Raw genomic sequence first — 12,155 nt, forward strand, 5'->3', positions numbered from 1 at the left:
AGGTCATCCTGGATGAGGGAAGTGTTTTCATCTCACCCGTTTTACAGGTGGGGCAAGTGAGACTCCCAGTTTCATAGCCGTGTCCAAGTTCTCCTGGCTGGTAAGAGACGGAGTGGGGTTGACACCACCTCTGAACAGAAACTCACTTGGTATTTTGCAGCAAAACGTCAACAGGAGGGCTTTTTTGTTGAGGGGAGACTAAGGATTAAACCTGAGGCACTTAACCCCTGAGTCCCATCTCCAACACTTTATCTTGAGACAGGGTCTCATTACAGTACTTAGGTCCTCACTAAGGTGCTTAGGGCCTTGCTAAGTTGCTGAGGCTGGCTTTGAACTTGCCATCCTCCTGACTCAGCCTCCTACCTGCTGTGATCACAGGCATGTGTTACTACACAGGCAACAGGAGGGCTCTTAACAGACTAGTGGCCGCAAACCACGGATTGAAGATTAAAAAATTGCAATGCATCCACTCTTGGTGATTATTTTGATCCAAGAAAGACTCAATACCTGGGGCCAGAAGAAAATGCCTGTTGTGAAATAGAGAACAGAATAACAAGGAAAAAATACCAACACACCTTGCACACACACACACACACACACACACACACACACACACTGAATAATCTCCTCCAGAAAGCCTTCAGTAATTTTTTTAAATACTCTATTTCTCTTTTCGTGGCTCACACCGACTTGGGCAATTTATATACTGCGTAACTTTGATGGCAGCGCCGTGCTCCGTTTCCTTTGTGAGTGTACTTTGTTTTTCAGTTTGTTGCAATAAATCTTTTATATGGACTGAATTATGAGTTTTTAATAATTGATGGAACGGATTCAGAAAGCTTCCTATCACAGCCCTGTATCAAGCTCAAGCGTTGGGGGCTGGGTGTACCCCAGTCCTCACGTCCTCTAGTTTTTGATTCCCAACCTTCTCCTGATGCCCACGTGGTCTTAGAAGTTCTACTCTGAGATGTCACAGGCAGGTGGGGGTGGCAGCTTCTCCATGGCCAGTGATCACCATTGGAAGTAAAAGTGTGGCCTTGGGTTTAAGCTCCATCATGGGCCCTGTGTTCTTAATGTCGCTGCTCAAATGTTATGTATGGTCCGGGAGGTGGCTCCTGTGCGTGGTGTAGGATGTACTTTCAATTCATTTTCTGTTAAAAGCTGCTAAGTCTCAGGCATGGCATCAATACCAAGAAAAGGCAGACAGAGTGCCTTGCCCATGTTCAGCCTGCTGTGTCGTAGGGTTGTGGACATTAATTTTTAAAAATCGCTGCACGAATGTCAAACTGGAACCCGGTTAAACACTATGAAGGAAGAGCCACAAGGCTGTAAGTACGTACACAAAGGGATCCAACCTGGTCCAACCCAGAGGGTAGGGGTGTCTGAGGGGAGCCCTGGGGAATCTGGGAAGCAGAGCCCCAAGGGCTGCAGACCAGCTATGCACCCTGACCTGCAGGGCTGTGTAAGTCACGTTGGGGATGCAGCCACTTCTTAAATGCAATAGGAAGCCACATCATGGTCTGGTCTTTGTAGGGACATGGCCGAGTCAAGAGTAGTGCTTTCTGCTGTCTCGTAGAGATTAAGAAGTGGACTTTTGCAAGCAGCCAAGGTGGTGTGCAATATCCACTTCACTTCCTACAGACGGTGTCAGCTTGGGCAAGTATTTTCCAGCTTTGCTTTCCTTTTACACCAGAGGATCACCCCCACCTGTGGCTCCCCTCAGCAGGTGTGGCTACACTCAGGAAGTAAAAGAGCAGGAAGCTCAGTGCTGGGCACATGTTCCCCTGGTGCTCCTCACAGCGTGCTGCTGCTGCTGATGCTGTTGCTATGATCACAGTTGCCATGGTGATTTCCTTCTGGGTAGGTTGCCGGTTGCCCTTAGCGTCGTAGTACCCTTGTTCTGCTTCCTTTTACGGAATGCATTTTATAAAACGTAGCCTAAATTCCCTGCCCACTTCTCCCTCTGGTTCCACTGATTACTAGATGACTTGCAGTCGGCTTTCTATCCCATAATCTCATCTGAGCTTATGAGCTGAGGTGCGACCACGTTGCAGGAACAATTGTGGCTCTTCACTCTCTCGGGAGCAATTGGCAGACCCACTATTGATGGAGCCCTAACTATTTACCAGGCACTTTTCGAACACAATGGCCACAAAGCACTTGCATGGTGTCCATTACGTCTGAGCAGTGTGCTCAGTGCTTTAGAAATACCCTCTCGAAATTACATCAGAGAATAAGAGCCATCATGATCTTCATTTTATAGATGGGAACACTGATCCCAGCAGGTTTAACCAAACTGCCCAAAGCCGCACGCCCGGGAGGAGGCAGAGGTGGGATTTCAGCCTGTCCTGGCTGAGTTTCAGAGCGCTGGCTGCCCACACTCTTGTGAGCCTCAGCAGTTCAGGGCTCCTTCTTTGAAATGCAATCTTGGGTCTCATTTAATCCTCCTCTATTTCCTCCACCAGTTGTTCCCTGCTCCTCTTTGCTACAAAGCCTTGAGATCGCTGAGGATCTATGACCTTACTTTCTCTCTCCTTCTGTCCTCCTCTCTGTCTGCCTTCCTTCTTCTCCCTTCCTCCTCCACAACCCCCATTTTCTTCTTCTTTTATATCCTTTTTTCTGATCCGTCACACTCATTTGCTTTGCAGAGGTCACTGGAGAGTGGGCAGCTGTTAGCCACGTTCTGATGTAACCGGTGGAAACCAACCTGAGTCAAACTCAAGGTGGAGGCACAGAGACAGGGGGAACCCTGACTGCTCCCTTTCCCTGGGTCCCCTCCCTATTCACTGCACCCAGGTATTCAGGAGAGGGGACTGGTTTTGTTTTCTTTAAAGCCTCCCAGGGGATTGTGGAAATCTGGATCCCAGATAGACCTCTGGTCCTGAAGCTCTGAATGGTTCTTTGACTCCTAGAATGCCGTAAAAGGAGAAGAATTTTGCTAAGATGTATCGTCTTTGACAAGATGCTTCTCTGAGCTGAGCTTCGACGGGCGAGATGACTAGAAAATTTTTACTCCATTACATGATCTTATTTTATTTAAAAAAAAATTATTTTCTACAGCCAGCATTTTAAGCTGGTGGAAAGTCTGAAATCCACTGGCATTGCTAAGTAGCGATGCTGAGAGTTTCCGTTAGTTCTCAAAGGGTGTGTGCTGCAAAATCTAGACGGAAAACATTGGGAAAACACCAAGACATTTAATTTTAGCTGAGCAAACCACATACTACTGATGAAACATCTATTTTGAGAACAGTGGCAGAGAATTAAACCTGACACTTGGTATTCTGGTCTACTACCTTTACGGATAAACAAAATAAAATTACAAACATACAGGGAAATGGCTTTTAAGGATATGAGGGGGGAAAAAATGAACTCAGCTGGTACAGTCTGGGAGTAACTGCTTTTTACAAAACCCTTAATTCGTAAATGTTTTAGTGGGGTCTAGGGCATCAGTTTTAAAGTTTTATGAAACAGCATTCAGAGCCCCAAAGTGGCCACTGCTTCCAGAGACGCCTTTTGCTTGCGGGCCCACTTTGGAGGACAGAGGGGTGTGAACCAGGACCAGCTAGACTTCCAGGCGTCACATCAAGGATGACTGAGGCACCGGTTTGGGATGGAGCCCTCAGCGTTGGAAAACAGCCACCACCCATGATGGAGCAAAAGTGGACCTTTGCCCTCCTGCCCGCCCGTGAGGCTGCCTCACACAGTCACCCTGGGGCACAAGGTCATCTGGAAGAAGAATCTGGAAACTCATACACAACCACCCCCTGAAGCAGGGACATGAAGTTAGGTAGAAATGTCCAATACTGTGTGGAACAGGAAAAGAAGACATGGAGGAAGGGAGGATGGCCGTAAAGGAGAAAAGTGGAGCAAGTGATAAATAAGACGGAGGAGAAAGACAAGTAGAAAGACAGAGATGACCTTTCTCGGCCTGTCAATCATCTCTGATGATGTGTGTGTGCATGTCTGTTCCTATTATCTGTTCACCCATCCATGCATCCATCCCTCCAGAGACCCAGCATTATCCAAGGGAGAAAAATCCTAGCAAGGGCTCTGTTTATGATCTCGGTAGGAGACTCACCAGGTGTGGCTGATCATCCCATTCTCTCTAACCTCATGAACAGGTCAGCTCTGTGTCACACGTGACCCTGTCAGACCACTGAACCCGGCCTGAAGCAGCTCATCCCATTGGTCCTACATCAGGAAGCCTGGTTTTGCCAGGGATGATGGCTTGTAGATACCACGAAAGAAAATCTCTCACCAGAGGATGCACTCAATGGATCTTCATGGTAAAGGCAAATGTTTTAATTCATCAGAAAATTCACTGAAATATCTCTTAGTTTCCACAGGTTTGGGCCTCCTAGGCCAATGCTCTACTGTAGAACCAGTATTTTAGTTTAGTCTCTTTATCTTTTTTTTTGGGGGGGGGCGGGTGCTGGGAGGTGGTTTACCAGGGATTGAACTCAGGGGCACTTTACCACCAAGCCACATCCCCAGCCCTATTTTGTATTTCATTTAGAGACAGGGTCTCACTGAATGCTCAGAGCCTCACTTTGGCTGAGGCTGGCTTTGAACTATGGATCCTCCTGCCTCAGCCTCTGGAGCCTCTGGGATGACAGGCGTGGGCCACTGCACCCGGGCTCTCTTTATCATTTTGTAGAAAAATCTGACAGGAGATAAATTTAAGATTCTCTGTGGTCAGAATTGACTTTGGGCTTTGTGGCGTTGATTTGGTTTGGAGCTTTATTTGGTAAGCTCAGCAGAGCTTCCCAGGTGCTGATACAGAAGAGGGTCCTGAACAAGTTAGAAAGTTGTGGTTTATAGGAGAGAGATTCTGGTGAACCAGGGAGTTTATGAATGGGTGAGGTGCAGGGTCATGCCGAGTCTTTACCCAGTGCCGTAGGACTTGATGATACTTTCAGGTGGACTCGCAGGAGTTCCCTGGTGACCCTCCTTATCCCATACCCAATGGTTTAGAACCAGATCGCAGGTTCCCAGCACCACCTGGGAGAAGCTGCTACATTCCTTCCACAGTCTTTGCTTCTCTTTGACCAATTCCTCCAACCCACTTCAGACAGTGAAAGGGCCCCGCGGCTAATTCAAAGGCAATTCATTCTGCTGAATGGGAAGTTCAGAAAACGGAATCTAGAAGCGCTGGCTGGGGTGGGCAGCCTTGGATGAGCTCTGAAGCAAAGGATTAGGTATTCAGGGCCCCAAACAGGAAGCAGCCCCACCTGAGCTAGAGTGCCTGAGAAACAGAGAGTGATGGACTAGAAAATTCAACAGGGCGGAGTCATGCAGGAGCGTGCACACAGATTGAGAGGGACAGAGGGCGGGACACAGAGGCAGGGATGGAGGGGAGCCCCCGAGATGGCCACTGACGCAGAGACAGAGGGAGGCCTTCACAGTGTGCTTCTGAGACCCTCATTTCCAAACCAGGCCCCACCAAGGGCATCCGACCTCACTGGCAGTCTCTGGATATTCAAGAGATTTTCCTTTTTCAGTGACTCATATTTGAAGAGACTCAGTTCCTTACCACCAAAATGTCTTGGCTAAACCACATCCATCACAAAACCCCATTGTTCAAACCTTATCTGAAATAGCTCCGTGTAGTTCTGCTTGGCCAGAGACCCTTAATTTTGCATGAAATCACCATGGGGTTAGGTTAAAGAGAAGACCCTTCACCACCAACCAGGGGCTCAGGGAAGTGGGTAAGGTTTAGTTCTGTCTGAAAATAAACAAAGAAATGTTTCAACCTGGCAAATTCACACCCGTGTGAAAGAAAATTCCAAGTAGGCAACACAAAGGATTCATTTTTTTTCCCCCACTGCATCAGTAAGTAGACTCAAAATGCAAATGGTCAATACAATGAGCCGAGCTACCTCCTCCCAGCAGGAAAAGACAGAAAGGAAGAAAGAAAGGACCAGGAGTGTTTTCACTGCAGTGCTGGCCCCACCGTGGGTGCAGCCAGCAGCTGTACCGTCCATCCCCTGCTGACCCACCCACCAGAGGCTGAGCCGCTCAAACCCACTCAGTTCTGGGCAGCGGGAACTTGCTGAGATGCTAGATTGGTGACAGATTGCACCTTCATGGAGCGCTGCCTTTCACGTTCAGATGAATAAAAGCAAACATTAAGTATGTTCAAGGAAAACACTGCATTAACCATTTGTTAAAACTTGCAGAGATTAAGCAAGGAGTTTAATGCTGCCAGCTTCAGTGATTTGGAACAATGGTGTGAGGAATGGGATGCTGGAAGCCCTGAAAAGATTAACTAGCACAGATAAGGAAGCAGAAGACGAATAAATAAGGACTTGGGAGTAAGGGCTTCTCTCTCTCTCTCTCTCTCTCTCTCTCTCTCTCTCTCTCTCTCTCTCTCCACCCTCCCCCTTCCCTTCCTCCCTCTCTCTTCTTCTCCACAATAGTACTAGGTAGAAAGGGCAAATGGTTCTCATGGGGTTGTGGAATCATGCAGAGCTGTATTAGGGGCCTACCTTTTATATTGATTGGCAAGTTGATTAACTACTCTTAATTTCAATTTCCTCATCAGAGATAAGATCACTTATCCTGCTAAGTTGCTTTAAGCAGGAGTTCCCATAGACACAAAGTGCCTAGCAGAGCTCCGGGTTCAGACTCTATAATTTGTAGCAGCTACAAATACTGCCGTCGCCATTATTATTAATAATAAAATGGATGGATTGGCACCTGCAATGGAAGGCATCCGAAGCATGCTTTAATTGAAAGTCACTAATGAATGGATGGGTGAGGGGACCATTCCTGGCTTTAAGAGACAATCATTTATTAAGTGTCAGCAGCACATGATGGTGAGCCAGGCGCAGTCACTGCCTTCAAAGCTCCCACAGTCTTGAAGGGTTAGACCCCAGGAGCTAGGGGAGTTCCAGAAAATTCTAGGCAATACGTAAATACACAGCTAGAGGCAACCAAGAGTCTGCTCAAGTCTTCTTGACTTCACGATTTCCACTTTGAGTTTAGTAAGTGGTCTTTTCCTCCCACACTACTTTTGGTTTAGATACGAGGTGTCCCCCAAAAGTTCATGTGTGAGGCCATGCAGGAATGTTTGAAGGTAAAATGATTAGGTAATGAGAGGTACAACCTGATTGGTGGATTCACCTATGGATATGGGGATATGGATTACCTGGGTGGTGACTGTAGGCAGGTAGGGTGTGGCTGGAGGTGGTAGGTCACTAGGGGCATGATTTGGAGCTTTATATTGTGTCTCTCTGCTTCCTGGTTGACATGTCCTGAGCTGCTTTCCTTTCCCATGACCTGCAGCCTTGATGTTCTGCCTCACCTGGGGCCCACACTATGTTGTTGGCTAACTATGGACTGAACCTCTGAAACCGTGAGCCAGAATAAACCTTCCTCCGCTATTTTGTTCTTTTCAGGTCTTTTGATACAGCAATAAAAAAAGTTGTCTAAAACACGGGACAGGAAGCAGATGCAGAAGGTTAAAAACAAATCAGAGGGAGGCGGTATAAGACTTTCCTTGTCACCCATTTGGAGTAAACTAATAATGCAGAAAACTAACTCAGCAAATTGGCCCAAGGTTAAATGGAGGAAAAATCCCTAGATGGGAAAGACAGACTCTACAAAAGTTAACAATACCATAACAAGTACACAGTGACAAGTCCTCCAATCTATCATTTTACCATCCAATTCAAATACTATTTTGGTTTTTAGGGTACAAAAAAGTTTACCACAGCAAGATTCCCCAAACTTCAATCATTTGCCATATCTTTGGGGTTTGCCCTATGACCTGACCACCCATATTATTTATTCATTTGATATTTTCCTTGGTCTTATTCTTCTCAGTAAACACGATTCACTTAAAAAAAAAAAAAAAACTATGAAAACAACTTCTGGCACAGATGGGAAGCTATAGTTGTTATCCATAAAGAGAAACCAACTCACAATGTTCCGGTCACTGCTGTGGCCCATGGTGCTGTTGGCCACAAGAAGCTTTTCTCAAACTTCATACTGTGTGTTTGCTAAAAGGGGACTGGAAAGGGGACAACTTTCTTTCTATATGAGTTAAAGTATTTTATACAGTCTCTGCAGACCACCTAAAAGAAACATTAAAAAAAAAAAAACTCCTAAAATCTCAACCACTCATTGGAATATGCTGGTTTTCAGCACTGACTCAGGACAACACAAGGTAATTTCAATATAGCTCGTGAAGCATTGATAGAGTTAGAGTGGGGAGGGTGAGGTTGGGCATTCAGATGTGGGTTGGCACTCCTCCCTTCTTCCAAAGGCTCAGAAACTAGTAGGGAGTTTGACATGCAGCAAACACGAGGCATTACCATCCAAGACATATTGAATTCTGCTGCTCTAACAAACAGCACCGACGTGTAGTACATGGTACATTCTTATTTTCCATCTTGCTAAAGGTCCGCTTCAGGTTCCTTCCCCATACTCTCTTCTGAGAATTCAAATTGATAGAGCAGCCCTAGCTAAGGCCTCACTGGCCTCACTGCAAAAGTAAAGAGGTCAAAAGGAGCTCATGTTGATTTTCCGCTCAGAAGTGACAGCTATTCCTTGCACTCACAGTTGACTACGGAGGAAGTCATGTGCCTAAAGCTGGCAGAAATGGGTGGAAGATTCTGTAAGAAAAGGCTGGGAGGGAAAGGGAGCTCACAGAAGGGCAGTTAATATTTTGAGTAACAATATGGCCTTTTGAGCTGAGATTTGAACCCAGGATTTTTAGAATTATTGTTCATTGCAATATCCTCTTGACACTTGTCTCCATAAAGGAAGATTGTGGTAAAATTGGAGCACAGGTGCATTTTTCTGCAGAATCATTTGCAAACTAAGTGGAAGGACAGGCTTAAACCAAAGAGAAGCTATTTATGCCCATATGCCTAATGTATGCATTGATGGGTTTCTGGGTGCTTAGCATGGGAACAAACTCCAACGGTAACAGGAGTCCTTTAAACAAGCAAAGGCCCTCCGACTGAGGCTGCCTTGCGTTCTCAGAGACTCCCCTTCCCCCTTTATTTTACTTGGATCTTAGAATACAGGTGACTTCTGGGTCAGGAATAATTTAAATACTGACCTGCAAGGAAGAGCAGGATGAACCCAGAGACCTCTCAAATGCACTTCCAACCCTGTGGACCCATAGTATTTTACCCAGAGGACAAATAGCAAATAAAAACGATGCGGAGATAAAATTTCTTGGGTAGACAGATAGTGCAATTGCAAGGGAATTTAATTTCCCCTTGAACCGAAAATGAAACCCAAGACAATAAGTGACTATATAAAGAGAACATTGCTTTCTAAACGTTGACATCAGTAAGCTCTTTCCACTCCAAGTTTGGATTTTTACAGAAAAATGAAAAAGTTTTCCAACAGTTTCAGCCATTCAGTTGATATTGTCAATTGGGTGAACGTGCCAGGAATGTCTGACTGAGGCTGTCAAATATAAGTCCATAAAGTATCGTTGTCCCTTATTTTCTTTGGATCTAGTTTTATTGGTTTGGCAAAAGTTAATTATTATTATTAGTTTTTTTGTAAAGAAATAAAATGTTCAGAATGTCAAAGCACCGCCTAATGTTCTTGGAATTAAAAAAAAGAAAAAATAAAACCTGTTCTTTGGGGAAATGATTCTAAATCTTAGGAAACTCACAGAAAATTTTATAATCACTGGGGGATATCTTCCCCAGTCAAACACACAAACACCTCTAATCAAACACGGAAGCAAACACCATTGAACTGAAAGGGAATTTGCAGTAGAAATGGTGATTATGTAAAGAAGCAAGACCTAAAAATCATTCCAAAGCTAGCTCTACGAACCTTATAAAGAACTAACTCCATAGCGATTCTGCAGGACTCCAAGAAAAAAAAAGTGTGTGTGTGTGTGCGCGCTCACTTGTGTGTGTGTTTGTGTGTGTGCATGCACAGACATATCCAGACAGTAGATTCGATCAAATACACATAACTGATAGTTCCAGGGTTTAGAAAGCCAGAAAAGATCACGCAAAGCTTAGGAAATGATCAGCCTCTTCAGGGGGCTGCTGCAGACACCGCCATCTTTGTTCTTTCCCAAGATGAATCCGTGAGGCCAGAGTGAGATGTTGACGTCACAGAACATTTCACCCAGAACCATCTTATTTCCTCCCTCAGATCTCCCTTTGGAGTGGAGAGCCCAGGTCTCAAACTAGTGGTGTTAGCCCTGTGGCAGGAGCGCTCCCGGAGACGGGAGGAAGAGGGCAGAAGCAGACATGGACCACCAGGACGGAACTGCAAAGTCAAGGAGGGAGAGAGGGAGCCCACAAGTGTGCTGTGGGACATATGGTTCTGGAGGTCCAGGGAAGCCCAAGGTAGAGAACGTGACAAAGGAGAAGGTTCACTGGCTGGCCCAGGGGTAATCAGCTGGGGAGCAGCTGCCCCAGGAGAGGGTCCCAGGTTGTTTTGTCTAGCTGCAGACGGAGGAGCAGACGGCCTTGCCTCTGCAGATGCCCACCACATTGGCTGACTGACCCCGAGCAAGGCCATCCCCAGAGGAGCTCGAGATTTCACTTCCTGTCACATTTCAGTGCTTCTAAGGGCTACGCTTTTTTTTCCCTTTCATATTTTCATATAAATATAATGAAACGTTGGGATTCTTTTACAATTAATAGTAGAACAAAAAGGATTTGGTAATTTTCTTAGTAGCAACACACATTTTCATGCTCACACAAGCACAAGATGCTTTAACTAACGGAACGTTGAAAGCAACCGTCGTGCCTAAAATACAATGCATAATTTCCACTCTCCTCACCCAGATGTGGCTTGTAATTTGTAACCACAAGCTAACAAACCACCTTTTATTACAGGTTTAAAAAGTAAACATTGCTTTCCAGTATTGCACTGAGACAATAGAATTCCTTGCGTTTCTTAACAAGAAGCCCTGGACGACCTCATCACCACTCTGGACCCGACTGTGAAGCCCTCTGCATCAACATTAGGAAGCCCGTGTGCAAGGAATCAGGATGGAGCTGAACTGGTATCAAAATGTGTGGATGAAGCTCTGGCTCCACCTGTTTGACTCTGGACCACACATGAACCTCACGTAGAAGCTGATGAAGGCGCAGACTCCTGGGCCCCCAGACCCAGAGAGGCTGATCCAGGCAGTCTGGGGTGGGGCCAGAACAGGCCCTTGTGACAACCCAGGTGAGCTGGACTGAACTGGGGAAACCAGGGATGGAGTTTTCTCAGGTGATGCTTGGTGGTCACTTGGGCACCTGGAAAGGCAGAAGAGGCCATTGTCAGATCTTCCACATCTCTCCTCTTTGAATCAAATCAGTCCTGGTTTTAGCTGTGACTATATCAGATTTGACATGAGATTTCATATTGAATAAAAGTTTTTTTTTTTTTTTTTTGCTTTTGACAGAGCCAAAGCTTTAGAATGAGACAGGTCTGGGCTGTAATCCAAGTTTTACTATTTAGTACTTAAAAATATCTGCACTTTGGGTTCTTTCAAATCTCTCCAAAATGGGGATAATAAAACATATCTGAAGCTTGGAGATAATATGCACGCACCGCATAGCAGAGTACTGTGCACGACCCAGGTTCTTAACAGCTTGGGGCTACCAGTAATCACAAGACTAGAGTTATGATCCTCAGAGGCTGAGACTGTGTTGTCTGCAGCCCTTATAGAGATGTGTAGGTCACCTGCAGTGACTGAGCACAGAGCAGCTGTTGTCCACGGATACCCGAACAGGATGCTCCATCCCCAGCCCTGGTTCATCAAGGTTGGGTCTCTGTGGCCCAAGTTTGGAGAGCTGGGCAGACACTTACTGCAGAGTGGCTCTGGGTCCCTGCATCAGGAGCATGGCCCGCTGTAACCTCGCCCAGCAGGATGCCCTGTGGCAGAAGCAGCCCTGGAGCCAGCCTCTCTCTGCAGCAGCTCAGTTGGGTCCACAGCAGACCGACCCCTCCTCTGCAACTCCTTGCAGGTGCTTGCGTAATGCGGCTGCCAGACACCGCAGTGCAGGCTCAAGACGATCTGCCTGTCACAGGCATAACAAATATGCCCTCCTTGTGCGCGACTCCCCGATTTCCACCGTGGCCCCATCTGCTCGGCGCTCTAAACGCGGCAAGTGGCCATCTCATTTGTACCTAGGGTAAAGATGTTCCCTTTGACTTAAGTCTAAGCTTTT

Source organism: Urocitellus parryii, chromosome 9 (assembly GCF_045843805.1).
Source record: "Urocitellus parryii isolate mUroPar1 chromosome 9, mUroPar1.hap1, whole genome shotgun sequence".
NCBI classification, from domain to species: Eukaryota; Metazoa; Chordata; class Mammalia; order Rodentia; family Sciuridae; genus Urocitellus; species Urocitellus parryii.